A 14,497-nucleotide genomic window follows, 5' to 3' on the forward strand; every position below is an offset into this window, starting at 1 on the left:
GTTGTGGCCCTCTACTTCCCTTCTCTCCCTCTTCTTCTTGATGGACCCCACCTCCTTGAGCATTAGATTGCTCGTCCCCTCTTGATAATTCTCAATAGCAATGTTTCTTTTCCTAAATTCCTCAGGAATAGAAGTCACTTCGATCTCACGGCGGTGGGCTTGTTATTTATGGTCATGTTAGTTATGGTCCTTTTCCTCTGTAATTTATTCCATTAAAGTCTCCAACGATTAACTTTTTGTGTATACCAAGTAATTTCATATTTTATGGTCATGTTTGTTTGGAGAGATTTTAATCTAAAAATGTAACTTGATTCTTGAAGTATAAATCGTGTCTAGAAACGTAATTTGTGTTGAGAGTTTTACAAAACATGAACAAATCGGATATACTGAAAGGCGTGAGAACACTTTCAGATCAAATCAATTTGGTGGTTCAATCAATATTTGATCGGATACAATTCAGGTTTATCGAAAAATTCGTATGTTGATTCTGATCACTACTTAGAACCGAGAATTGATCAAATATAGGAGGTTGAAGCGAAACATTGCGTCATTTCACGAAGAGTTGTGTCTCTTCGTTTTGGGTAACCGAATTTAACCGATTTTCAAAGGGTTTCTAAAATTGCAAAATAGTCCTTCAATTATTGGAAATTACATTTCCGGATGAAGATTTTTTGTACAACAACTTTAATGGAAATAAAAAAATTTCCAAGCTGACCCCAGCCAGGGGCTCTGCCCCCGAACCCCCGTCTAGTCATAACGAATTCAAATAAGTGTACACTCCGCACTTCCAACTTATTTGATGTCTCATTATGAGCACTTTGATCAATCAAGTTAATCCAATTACACTAAAATATCCAACAATTTACCTATCAAATGAGTACATTATATATTTGAAAAATTACATAACGTAATTTGCCTATCAAATGAGTACATTATATATTTGAAAAATTACATATGATAGGTTAGGTCTGCAGAAGCATTAGAGAGATTCAAATCTACAACTTTTTGCCTCAAGAATGCCCACTCTACAACTACCATGCATATGTAAAGATGCATTCGACCAATTCAATACATACCTAATACTTCATTCGTCCCAACTAAGTTGAGTTATAACTTTTGGGAACGAATATTAAGAAATTATGTTAAAAAGTGGGAGAGATAATGAGAGTAATGTATTTGATGAAATAAAGTAAGAGTAATTGGATGTTTTGTTTTTGTCAAAAAAGTAAATGACTCAACTTCATTGAGACATCCCAAAAATGATTATGACTCAACTTAGTTGGGGCGGAGGGAGTATGATAAAGGATCCAATCGTTATCGAGCTGGTTGCCGATGAGCAACTAGTGCAGGGGAGGTGGACGACCCACAAGGGACGGTGGTTTGTAGGGTTTTGAAACAAAGAAGTGCTTGAAATCATTTTGGAATCACGAGTCTGGAATTTTAAAGATTGTGAGCTTAAAAGAAAGATATTAAAATAGTTTCAAGAAGAAAATTGAGAATACTTTGAAGTTGGAACACAAATTACTTTTAAACTTGAAATTAAGTTGACTCCTACGTATATAGCATAACACTCGGAAAGAAATAAAAGACTCGGTAAAACTTTATCTGACCTGATCTAGAATAACTAAATTCAAAACATAATAATCTAGGTCAAAGTGGAAAACAACAAATGCCACAAGCCCACAAGCTACGACGACTTAGACAAACAAACTAAATAAATTGAAGCGCCTACTATAATGAACTAACCCTTAACTAGTTTATGTAAGCAACAAAAGAAAACAAATATCAACATGGAACTAACCTAATTATAAAGCTTAATCTGAAAATGAACTAACCTTAACTCCAAAAATTGAAGGCACAAGACTAACTAGCTGTCAAGTGTTAATAAAGAAATTAAACTCGAATATTTGAGAAAATAAAACTTGCATTAAATTAACAATCTCAATTCAACTACTTATTTGGTTGGACGAGGAAACTAAACACTAACAACAATTGTAAGCTACTAATATACTTACATTTTGCATGGTTTTAGAGAGGTACTCTTGCATGATTTTGATCGTATTTTGTCTATTATTTGGCGTAATTATGACTACTTTTCTATTATATTGGTATTTGACCATTTTGTGAAGAATGTGTAAAAAAAAGTTTCAAAATAGGTATTAAAAGGTGAAAGGGAGGCTCCAGGGTCGAAATTGAAGTAAACGTTATACACAGTCAGTGAGTCGTCGGGTTCTCACCATAAGCGAATCCAATTATCAGCTTGAATTGTCTAGGAAAATGCAAAACAAAGTTGGCGAGTCTCTGACTTCGTATGAAAGACCAACCCGAAAATTCTCCGGAAATAAAGGGAAATGTCAAACAAGACCGGTGAGTTGCCAACTCTGCCCGTTTTAGGAACCCGGCGACTTGCCGGGAATGACCGCCTCTGCGCACTAAAATTCATCCCTAAGTATAAAAAGGCCCTGGCACGCTTCCCCACACTCATTTGGAAGCCTACACACCCCAAAATGAACTTTTTCACCTTGGAAAGAAATGAAGAACGAACACGCAACGAGTATTCATCGCAAGATTGAAGACGAAGCTTCCACTCCGATTATCCTACTTCTAGGATTTCTTATTTTAGTCTATTTATTTCTAAACAATGTCTTTGAATATGTCTCTGGATTTTGTTACGAACGTGATTAGCTGATTTCCTTTTGTGGAATTATTGGTGAAGATGCTCTAATTTCATACTCCATCCGTCCACCAATAAAAGGCCAAGTTTGGTCAGACAAGAATTCTAAGAAATTTGGTAGAATGTGGGTGGAAAAGGTTTAGTGGAAAGTGAGTCCTACTCTTATATATTACTCCCTCCGTCCCACTTTAGGAGTCCCGGTTTATTATTTTTGGGTGTCCCACTTTAGGAGTCTCAGTTGAAAATTTCCATAAATGGTATTAGGCCCCACATTCCACTAACTTTTTTCCACTCACATTTTATTATAAAACTAATACTATAAAAAAGTAGGACCTACATTCCATTATCTTTTTTCACCAATTTTTCTTTACATTTCTTAAAACTCGTGCCGAACTCAAATGGGATTCCTAAAGTGGGACGGAGGGAGTAGTTTTTTAGTGAAATGAAAGTGAAATAAAGTTAGTGAACGTGGAGTGGATTACCAAAAGTAGTAAAAAAATAAATGAGACATTTGTTAGTGGGCAGATGAAAATGGCAAAATTGGACTATTATTGGTGGATGAAGGAAATAATTTTCATGCAGTGAATTCTTTCACCCTAAACCCTGAATTCTTCATTGCTTTGCTCTTGCAGTTGTTTGATTTATCCTTGTGCCTTCTATATTCAATTGATTAACTACCTCTTGAGTGTATTAGGATTAATTAAATTAGTCAAGAGATGAAATAATTAATTTGAACTATGAATAATTCTTTCTTTATTTAATAACACTATGGATAGTTGAGTTTTTATGTGACCTCTTTGGTTTTAATGTTTTTTGGGAATTAGATGTTAGGCCTTTAAAGAACAAGACTTTATCCTAACTTCTAATCTATGGATTTTGCACCTCGGGGTGAGTTTTAATCTAATTTAGTGGCCGTTCTAAGAGCATCTCCAAGCGCGGCGTCGTCACCGGCACGCCGATTTTTCGCGGACGCCGGTGCTGACGCCGAACCATTGCGAGCGGCGTTGGCGAAATCGGCGTGCTCACGCCGATCCTCACGGCGCCATTATAGGCCCCGGATCGGCGTCAGATTTTTAATTTTTTTTTTAATTTTTCGAAACACTCTATATACGCGCTTTGGACATCATTTTCGGGGCTGGGCGACGATGGAGGCGAGGACGGCGGCGAGGAGTGATTTTTTATGTAATTTTTTTATTGTACTTTTTAATTTTTGTACTTTTTTTACATTAATGTACTTTTTTTTAAATTATTGTACTTTTTTAAATTTTAATAGTATTATTCAATTTTCCTGTATTTGTCTCGTAAATTCAATTTCGTATGTTGCTACGATTGTAAATTAAATTATATAATTGTTATTAGTGATGTGGATAGGATATGGGAGGGCTATTGCATGTCCAGTTGCTTGTCCAGTTGCTTGTCCAGTTGCATGTCCAGATGATGTGGCAGGAGGATTTTAGTGCTGATGATGTGGCAGTGGCAAGGCTATGGGAGGGCTATTGCATGTCCAGAACCACTGGAGATGCTCTAACAACTCTAGTGATACGAAAAGACAAGGGGAATTTAATGTGAATCTTAAGGATTCAATAAACATATGTTGCCCGGATTTGTTCTTGCAATAATATCCAATAACCCAAACAAGAAATATGACAATAAAAAGATGGAAAAGAAGAAGAAGATGATAAGTGTTATGATTTAGATTCAAGCTCAAGAAAGAAAAACCCAATGGCTACTTTCACAAACAAAAACCTAATGGCTCCACCAACTAGCAACACAAGAACTAGCAAGCATACCTTAACAAATAATCTAAGCCCGGCAATAGATTAAATGCAACCACAAGGGATTTTGGATAAATCTTCAATGATGAAGATGGGTGCTCCAATGGAGTCTTTGTTCTTCAATAATGTTCAAAAGTCCCCCCACAAAACCGTAGACATTGGTATTTATACAAGGGACTAAAAGTGCTAAATAAAAGAGACAAAAAGAGTCCAAAAACGCAAGTCGCGCAACACGCCCGGTCGGGCGTTTTGGCTCATGCAAAACGCCCGGTCGAGCGAACTTTCTGGAATTCGCGACCAAAAACTGACAGAACGCCCGGTCGGGCGTTTTCCCCTTGAAAATCGCCCGGTCGGGCGATTTCTCTGGAATCCTCCAAAAGCACTATCTTCGTCTTCAAAAGGGCTTCGCGTGAGTATCTTAAACGTCCCAATCGGAGTCCGGATGAGAGAGTTATGACCATTATACGAAAGTCGCGCAGTGAGGGGCAAATGACTCCATAAGAAATGTTTGGATGGGCGTCGCTTCCGTTCCCTCCCCCCACGAGGCCTTGAGCACCTTGACATGTCTCCACCCTCTTTTCGGACCCCAATCAACCCACGGCCCTCGACATCGTTGTATTTTATGATTGTGAATACCCGGATTCACATCATCCTCTCCTTCTTTGTGAAAGGATTTGTCCTCAAATCCGGTTCTTCGATTTTTCTTTGGGACACTCGGGTTCACATCATCCTCTCCTTCTTTTGAAGGATTTGTCCTCAAATCCCGATCAAGTACACCTACAAAATCGAGCGAGTCCAAATCAAATATCATAGTACAATACAAGAGGTTGATTTCACTTTGGAACCCAAAAGATATTTCACAAACAAGGAGATGGTTCTCACAATCACAATCAACGAACCAACTTCCACTATCACATTCAAAAACGAATTTAGCAATGAGAACAAAGGAGACCTCAATCTTAAGATTATTTTCTTGAAGCTTACAAGGAATTATGCCAAATATAGAATCAAGTTTGTCAACATGATGCTTACTTAATTGCTCCAATACTTTGAAGAAGTGATCATTATTATGAGAATAATGTGACCAAAAATCATTGTGCATAGCATGTAGGGTATGCTCAACACAAGACATGTGAACCTTGTATAACACCACATGAATCTTGTAAAACATAATATCAATTAACATAAGAAACTTATAAAAATAAGTCTCTCTCAATTGCTCTAACAATTTCAAGACATGGGCACACACATGGGAACAATGCATTACTATGACTTTAATCACAACATAACCCACAAAAGACATGTGAGTGGAAAAGTCCTTCACAAAACAACCATAGAACATCCCAATCCCATTGAAGGGTCTAACCATTTTGCAATGAAAACATAGCAAATACCAAGTTCTAAAGTCATCAACATTCTCATCCACATGTTTATGAAACTTAAAATTGCGAATAAGTGAAGGCTTAGACATCTTAGTATGCAAGGAAGTCATTTCATCTTTCAAGTTAGAATCCAAAATCGAAATAACATACTAATCAATGCTTGGATTTCTCAAGAAGGGGTCAACATAAGATGAAAATATGGACTTGGTATTCAAATATTCAAGCTCTTGATGCCACAAATCACCAATGACAAAGCTATCATCACAAGCCGGCTTTTCAAAATCAATCTTATTCACATGTGTCACTCTTGAATTTACAAACTCATGCTTTAAGTACAAGATAGGCTCAACATGGTTCAAATCAATTTTGCAAATTAAGTTATTGTCCAACACATCAATCTTATCTAAGCACTTCAAAGAAACATCACAAGGAAGCAAGGATAGTGTACTTGAACCTTGGGCAATGAGTTCTTCGACTTGCTCTTGTTCCTCTTGATCATTTTTCGGTGAGGTAGTTTCCAAGCCATTTGCATCATGATGTCTCACTTCCATGTCTTCAATTTTACTCACTATAAAAGGCTCATCAACACAAAAAGAAATATAAGAAGTGTTAGTGGGTAAAAGTTTATATTTCTCACCAAGGGCAAAAAGCAAAGGATTATCTAGTGCCCACCCAAGGTTGACCTTATAATCTAACAAGCCACTTTTTTTTCTCACATGCTTGTAGTTTTCCTCTCTTGATAGCTTTGATTCACACTCACCCCCACCACTCTCTCTTGGCTTTTGCGTCTCACATTTTTGCCTTTTCTCACACTCTATTGGCTTTTGAAGCATGCCCTCACTCTCTAGCTTTTCTCTTTCTCTCGATCCTCTCTCAAGTGCCTGTTTCCATTAGCAACCTCATGTAGCTTTGGTTCGGTGTTCAAGATTTGAAGGGCATTCAACGGTTCACATTCGTCTTCGGCTTCCACTATGCTTGACACACCATCATTGAAAGTTGGGTGTGTGTCTTCTTCATATATGGCCGTAGACTCTTTTTCATCGTCACATTGCTCTTCATTTTCGTTGGCAATAAAATCCACCCTATATTTGACACGCTCTTTAACAATGCGATTAACATTGTCACGCTCACTTTGAATCAAGCTCTTTGAAGGAGGGAAATTGGATGACAACCACGACGAAACCTTCGTGTGATAGCTAGGATGAGATAAGTCCACCTTCTTTGGTGGGACACTTCTTCCGCTTGTGCCACAACCATAATGTTGAGAGTTTGAGCTCTTCCTTGCTTTACTTGAGGTTTCTTCCCCCATTAGCCACTCATACACCTTATGATGACCATGATCCCTCATCCCCCTAGAGTGTGACTCTCCATGGAACTTTGGAATTCGTTCCCTTCTACTCCCTCTATCAAGTCCATCATCATGGTACCTTGAGTTGTAGCCACTCCAATCATGTCTCTCTCGGTCACTAGGTGCTATGGAATGGTTATGCCTAACTCGATCTCTGAGGAGGGCTATATCCTCATGAAAAGTCGTAAATCCTCCTTGCATAGCATTCACATTGTCCCGCACCTCGTGCATCTCCTTCATGATTGAGGAGAACATCTCTTCGATAGTAACATCGGATGGTGAGGCAACTTGATTTATAGGCGAGTCATGCCTAGAGTTCACCATTTCAAGTACCTACAAAACAAATTGCACAAGACTAGGGACAAGTCCCTTTTGTTAGTAACACAAACAACGCACACACTCAAGAATGGAGATTTTAGGGAGGAGCTCACTTCCCAACCCACAAAGCATGTCCCCAATTCCCCAAACTCACACCCAAAATCTCTCGGAAGGCTTAGAGATTTAGTGGCTAGATACTCTCTCTCACTTGCTCTCGACGATGTAATCTCAAGGGTTGCACAAATAGCACAAACAAGATATACAACTAGGCAAGTGAAAACTAGTCCAAGAAGCCACAAGATAAGTGAAAGTAGGGTGCTAGGCCAATGGGACAAATCAACAAACAATTTGTGTGCACAATTTCACCCAACAACAATAGACCCAACAATTGATTCAATTTTGGTCTACAACTTTGGAATAATCAATTTGGCATACCCAACAATATGTATACCGATTTATAGCTAAAGCCCGTGGATATATTTTGAAGTATCACTTTTTTTTTCTTTCTTTCTTTTTTTTTTTGATAAATTTCTAACAATTACAAGAACAAGAACCAATGGCTCTTGATACCAAATAATGTGAATCTTAAGGATTCAATAAACATATGTTGTCCGGATTTGTTCTTGCAATAATATCCAATAACCCAAACAAGAAATATGACAATAAAAAGATGGAAAAGAAGAAGAAGATGATAAGTGTTATGATTTAGATTCAAGCTCAAGAAAGAAAAACCCAATGGCTACTTTCACAAACAAAAACCTAATGGCTCCACCAACTAGCAACACAAGAACTAGCAAGCATACCTTAACAAATAATCTAAGCCCGGCAATAGATTAAATGTAACCACAAGGGATTTTGGATAAATCTTCAATGATGAAGATGGGTGCTCCAATGGAGCCTTTGTTCTTCAATAATGTTCAAAAGTCCCCCCCCCCCAAAACCCTAGACATTGGTATTTATACAAGGGACTAAAAGTGCTAAATAAAAGAAACAAAAAGAGTCCAAAAACACAAGTCGCGCAACACGCCCGGTCGAGCGAACTTTCTGGAATTCGCGACCAAAAACTGACAGAACACCCGGTCGGGCGTTTTCCCCTTGAAAATCGCCCGGTCGGGCGATTTCTCTGGAATCCTCCAAAAGCACTATCTTCGTCTTCGAAAGGGCTTCGCGTGAGTATCTTAAACGCCCCAATCGGAGTCCGGATGAGAGAGTTATGACCATTATACGAAAGTCGCGCAGTGAGGGGCAAATGACTCCATAAGAAATGTTTGGACGGGCGTCGCTTCCGTTCCCTCCCCCCACGAGGCCTTGAGCACCTTGACATGTCTCCACCCTCTTTTCGGACCCCAATTAACCCACGGCCCTCGACATCGTTGTATTTTATGATTGTGAATACCCGGATTCACTTCAGAATTAGTTGCCTTGAAGTTGTTCATTGATCCTAGGATTCTACATTCTTTTATATAGTCTTTTCAAAGCATATATACTTGTTCTTGTTTTATTTGATGTTTTAATTGTTTTTAATTTAATTGAATTAGTAGTTTTTTTAAAAAAAACTCAATTTAATTTTCTAGATAGTAGTTAAGGTTGATTCGTGGTACTTAAGTTGACTGATTGAGGAATACGATACTCTTACTTGCCATGGTTGCATTAGCCTCACAACTAATGCACGCTTGTGAGATAGCTTTAGTAGTAAAATAAAAGCGATCCAACTACCACTCAAAAATTCATACACAATCTGATAATATCGATACACACAACCTCGACAATAAATATTTTTAAATGAAGACATGGACTGGTCAAACACGTAAATGGAATTGAACTTAACGCTTTTAATTTGCTAACTTGTCGTTAACCACGAAAACAGAGGACGGAGATTAAGAAAAGACAAAGCCAAGTTGGAGTTATAGGTTTTTATCAAAAACTTCGATGAAGGAAATAATAAATGAGAAAATATTTTTTAAAATACTAAGAATGATTACTTTTCCAGTTTCATTAAAAATCAAACAAACACTGGAATTTAAAAATTTAAGGAATCAGATTACTTTCCCAAAATAAACATGGTCAATGTGATATAGAGATAAACACTAGCCAGACGTAATATAACCCAATGAAGAATGGAGAAATTAAACAGAAATAAACTGAAACGAAAATACAAATTAGAAACAATAAATCGTAGATGTAATTTGTAAGCCGAGTGGAGGAGTCCTCTTTCTGCAAGACGAGATACGCCCTGGTAGTGCTCTCGGATTGACGTGTCGTCTCCAAATATAAAACGACTTCGTCTTATTCATTGCAGCACCGCAAACGGAACAAGCTCCGGTGAACCGGATGATAGTGAGGGCAGAGCTTCGACGGAAGACTATGCAGAGAGAGAGCGCTTTGCAATGCTATGCTTAGTGTAGTGTGAGGTATACAATGCATGGAGTGACTGCCTATTTATAGGCCAAGTCCCCTCATTGGGTGATGATGGAGTCAACAACCATTATGTGCGTCATGATGGCTCGACTGTAACCGTCGGGGGTTACAAGCTGTTACGGAAGCTGAAGAGACATCATGCATCTCGACAGGCTACACGACGGGATTCATCGTGGACCTTTTGGCACACGATGCACCGGGGTCCATCGGGAATCTTTTGTCACCGGCTATGCGTTGAGGCCCATGTGGACCGATTTTGACCCGCTATGTGTCGGGGTCCATCATGGACCTTTTAGCACCCGTTGTGCATCTGGGTCTAACGTGGACCTTTTAGCACCCGCTATGTGTCAGGTTCTTCATGGACCTTTTGACACATGACACATGGTACACGACACGGTTAACTGAGCACGGGTCACAGGACATGGTGCACAGAGGCGGCTCGCGGCGAGGCAGCGTGCGCATGTGGGCTCTACCGCCCATCTTAGTCCACGATAATTATTACACGTAATAATTAATCTTATTAAATACATGTTTAATAAGGTTCTCCCCACCAATGTGGGATAATTAACTCTTTTAATTAATCCATTTGTTTGATCTAATAGCTCCTTTATAACTCACAATTGTGACAAACTTTAATTCATGATTTCTCATTCGTCGGGGAATCGATTTAGAGAAAATGAATATACCACGCTCATCTATTCAGAAATATATCTCCCACTTTTTAAAAGGCCCAAATCCTAAAACTAAAAGTAGCCCAAGCCCAAGACTTCCAACAATTAAATCAAAAAAAAAGAGAGAGAACAAACCAACTAAAATAAAATACTCCCAGATCACTAATACGTCTTCTTCCATCCCCAATGACTACTCCCTCTCTCTCAATATCTTCCCCCACAGTGACTAACACCCAAATTGTGATGCCTCCTCTCCTCTCTCTCTCAACTCTTGCTCGCTGCCGGCGATTGGTACCATCGCAGCTCCACCGTGAGACGCCGGCGTGCAGCGATTCCTCCCCACCGCCGTTTCTGCCTCCGTCCGTCCAGCCGTCGCGCTCCAACACAACAGGTACGTTCCCCTCCCCTTTCTAATCTTTAATTCATACTTTTATTCATCAAATTTATTCAAATTCAAGGCTGTTAGAAAGGATCGGGAGTCGATTTTGTTCAAAGGGGCTAAAGCACTTCAACAACAGGAATTAAAGATTGGGACTTTCACATTCATGTGTTATCAAAAGGATTTCCAAACGTGTGAACTATTGAATGGTATGCCGTGAAATTCAGAAGGTAGAGAGTTCAGAATTTGGGGAATTATACCTTTCGGAGAACAGGATTTGCCAACAAACAGGGAAATTGAAATCACGATCCTCTTGGTTTCAAACTTGTTGGAAGGAAGAAACTGCAGTGGCTTCCCTCTCGGTTTTCTCTCTATTCCTTTTTCGGAATTTCTCTGGGATTACTGTGAAGCTTGTGGAATATATCTCTACTTAGAAAGATTTGGCTAAGACTATCTCCATCCGTGACACTCACCCAACCCAACCTCAATCAATTTTTTAATAAAATATTCATTTCTCTATCCTCCACATACACAACTCTCCATCAATTCAACCTCATCAACATTTTTGCTTCCATTAGTAACTCCAACCCAATTAAATATTTTCTTTTTCATATATTTTATATTAATATTTTAATTTATAATTAATTTAGATATATTAAATAATGTCTAACAATTATAATAAAAAAATATATGATTCAAATTTAAAACATAAAATATTAGATATTCAAATAATTAAAGCACAATATAATAACAAATTACACACATTAAAAAATACAAGGCGATAATAGAAATAAACAAACCAAAATACAAATGAAGAGTGAAAAAAAAACTAACTTAACCAAGATAAACATTAGTACATATTTAATTGTTTGTGCCAAATTTAATCCAAATGTGCTCAATCAAATCTTCTCGAAGAGCAATATGAGCTTCTCTATTGCGGAGTTGAGCTCGATTAGTCATATATGATGACAAGCTCTCGATCCGTTGAGTGGAATAGCGAAAGGCTTCAACATTTTCTTCATGTACTCTTGTATGCGTATCTTGAATAAACTCAGTGGCATCATAATAATTTTGATATGTATCACGTTCATCTTCTACTATCATATTATGCATGATGATACAAGCCATCATAATTTTTCCCATCAAAATCTTATCCCATACAAGACACGGCATTCGCAAAAATGCAAAACGTGCTTGTAGGACTCCAAATGCTCGCTCAACATCTTTTCTGATAGACTCTTGGTGTTGAGCAAACAACTTATGCTTTTGAGTTTGTGGAGAAGTGATTGACTTGACAAATGTAGCCCATGCAGGATATATGCCATCAGTAAGATAATATGCCCTATTATATTGATGACCATTCACTACGTAATTAACATATGGTGCTCGACCTTCTAAGACATCATCAAAAACAGGAGACCGATGGAGTACATTAATATCCAGTGACGGAAGCAGAAAATTAAGTAAGCCGGGGCTCAAATTTTGAAAAATAATGCTCCCTCCGTCCTCAAAGAATATGCACTTTGGGTTCTGCGCGAGTTTTAATGTAAAATTTAGACCTAGTGATTCGGTCGGTTCGGTCCTGACAGAACCGATTAGTCAGTTAACCGACTCCCACTTTGGAGAATAGATCCTACCTCATTAGAAAAGAAAAGACTTTCCAAAATTAGAAAGTGCATATTTTTGTGGGACGGACTAAAAAGGAAAGAATACGTATTCTTGTGGGACGGAAGGAATAATATTTAAATATTAAAAATAATAATATTAAATTATTTAATTTTGCATATGACTGTTTTCGTAGTCCTATGTCACTATTTATATTTTCCGCATTAGATTCAACACTTGCAACATTAACTCTTTCATACTACAATTAGTTGAAACACTTAGTTGAATCATTCCTTGATTTTTAAAAAAAATACCGATACACAACTACTACTAATAACAACAAGATTTCTTAGATAATATATTCACATATTAATAAATTTAATAACTAAAACTTGCACAATTCAAACAATTTATACTATTTCTAAGCACTATAAAAATAATTTTATACTAATTCTAATTCCAATTATGCCAAGCCCAAGTGCATCATTAGTTTTTATAGCCCAAAAATAAAAGCAGCCCAGCAATAAACGCAGCCCAAAATTAATAAGCCCAGCCCTTATCTTCTCCAACCTAGTTCCATTTTCAATTTCACAGATGCAGCGGCGCTTGAAGCTCTGGGGCGGAGACCGGTCGGAGAACAACCGTATTAGGGAAGGGTTGGAGTCTGGTGCCCGCCAAGCCCCCGCTGGCGCTTGGGCTTGGCCCTATGTGGTTCCGTCGCTGTTAATATCATTGCACGAACCTGGAGTCCCAAAGAATGCATGCCATATCCATAAGTCGTATGAAGCCACAACTTCCAAAATGATCGTTGGTTTACCACTTCTCCCTGTATATTGTCCAGCCCATGCGTTAGGACAATTCTTCCATTCCCAATGCATGTAGTCTATATTCCCAATCATGCCTGGAAAACCAAGTTCATTTGCTACATATAGAAGGCTAGCCAGATCTTGTTCAGTAGGTCTTCTAAGATATGTGGCACCAAAACATGAAATAACACCTTCAACGAAATGTATTAGAGAATCTCTCGTCACCGTTGAACTCATCCGCAAATATTCATCAACGACATCGGATGATGTCCCATACGCTAACACCCGCATAGCTCCGGTACATTTCTGTGAATACTCAGGATTTGAAAATGATTGGGGATTCTGATAAGGTGGTGCAAAATTTGGGAAATTTTGCGAACTTGGAAATTCTGATGATTGTTGATAATTTTGGGAATTAAAATAGTTTGGGAAACAAGGGCGATAATTTGGATGATTTGGATCCATAAAACCAAATTTATCAAAACAATAATGAAAGGGCGATAATTTGGTTGCTTTTGTGATGAGTTCTACTTGTTAAGTGGGATATATAGAAAAGTGAAGCACAATGTAGTAGCAAATAATAAATAATAAAAAATAAAAATAAAATAATAAAAAATGAAGTAGTTCACGTCATTTTGTGGAAGAGTGGCTCACATGATTTTTTTGGAAGAATAATTCACATGATATTTGAAAAGATATACAGAGATAGATGTAATAATCATTGAAATTTTTTTTAATAATTAATAAAACAATCAAAATTTAATGTAGTGCAAAATTTTCAAGATTGAAAATGTGATGTAGAATTATATTGTTATTGTGCAAATTTATTACAACATACATGTATTCCAATAATCAAGTAATAAAAATAAATCAATAATAAAAAGTGAAAAATAAAAATAAAAAAGAAATCAATATTCAGCCAATAATATGAAGACATGTGGCATGTGCCCCTCACTTTTTCTAGTGGCAGCAGGCTGCTCTCGAGAGATGAGGGGCGATTGCCTGAAATTATTTTACAATTACTTTTATTTATACGTATTTTGTCTTTTATGTGTGACATTGTCTAGAATGTCACTGTTGGAGGTAGTCTAATTATATTCCTCTTTTTCAGGGCGGGGGAG

General features: G+C 37.7%; 1 long non-coding RNA gene across 1 annotated transcript; it reads left to right on the plus strand.

The window, feature by feature from the left end:
* The first annotated feature begins 8,523 nt into the window (after positions 1-8,523).
* On the plus strand, positions 8,524-11,484 carry LOC121773852. Its single transcript, XR_006044868.1, has 2 exons — positions 8,524-10,977; positions 11,045-11,484. It is a non-coding gene; the product is annotated as an uncharacterized LOC121773852 (long non-coding RNA).
* Positions 11,485-14,497: the final 3,013 nt, after the last annotated feature.

This window comes from Salvia splendens, chromosome 17 (genome assembly GCF_004379255.2).
Source record: "Salvia splendens isolate huo1 chromosome 17, SspV2, whole genome shotgun sequence".
Classification (NCBI taxonomy): domain Eukaryota; kingdom Viridiplantae; phylum Streptophyta; class Magnoliopsida; order Lamiales; family Lamiaceae; genus Salvia; species Salvia splendens.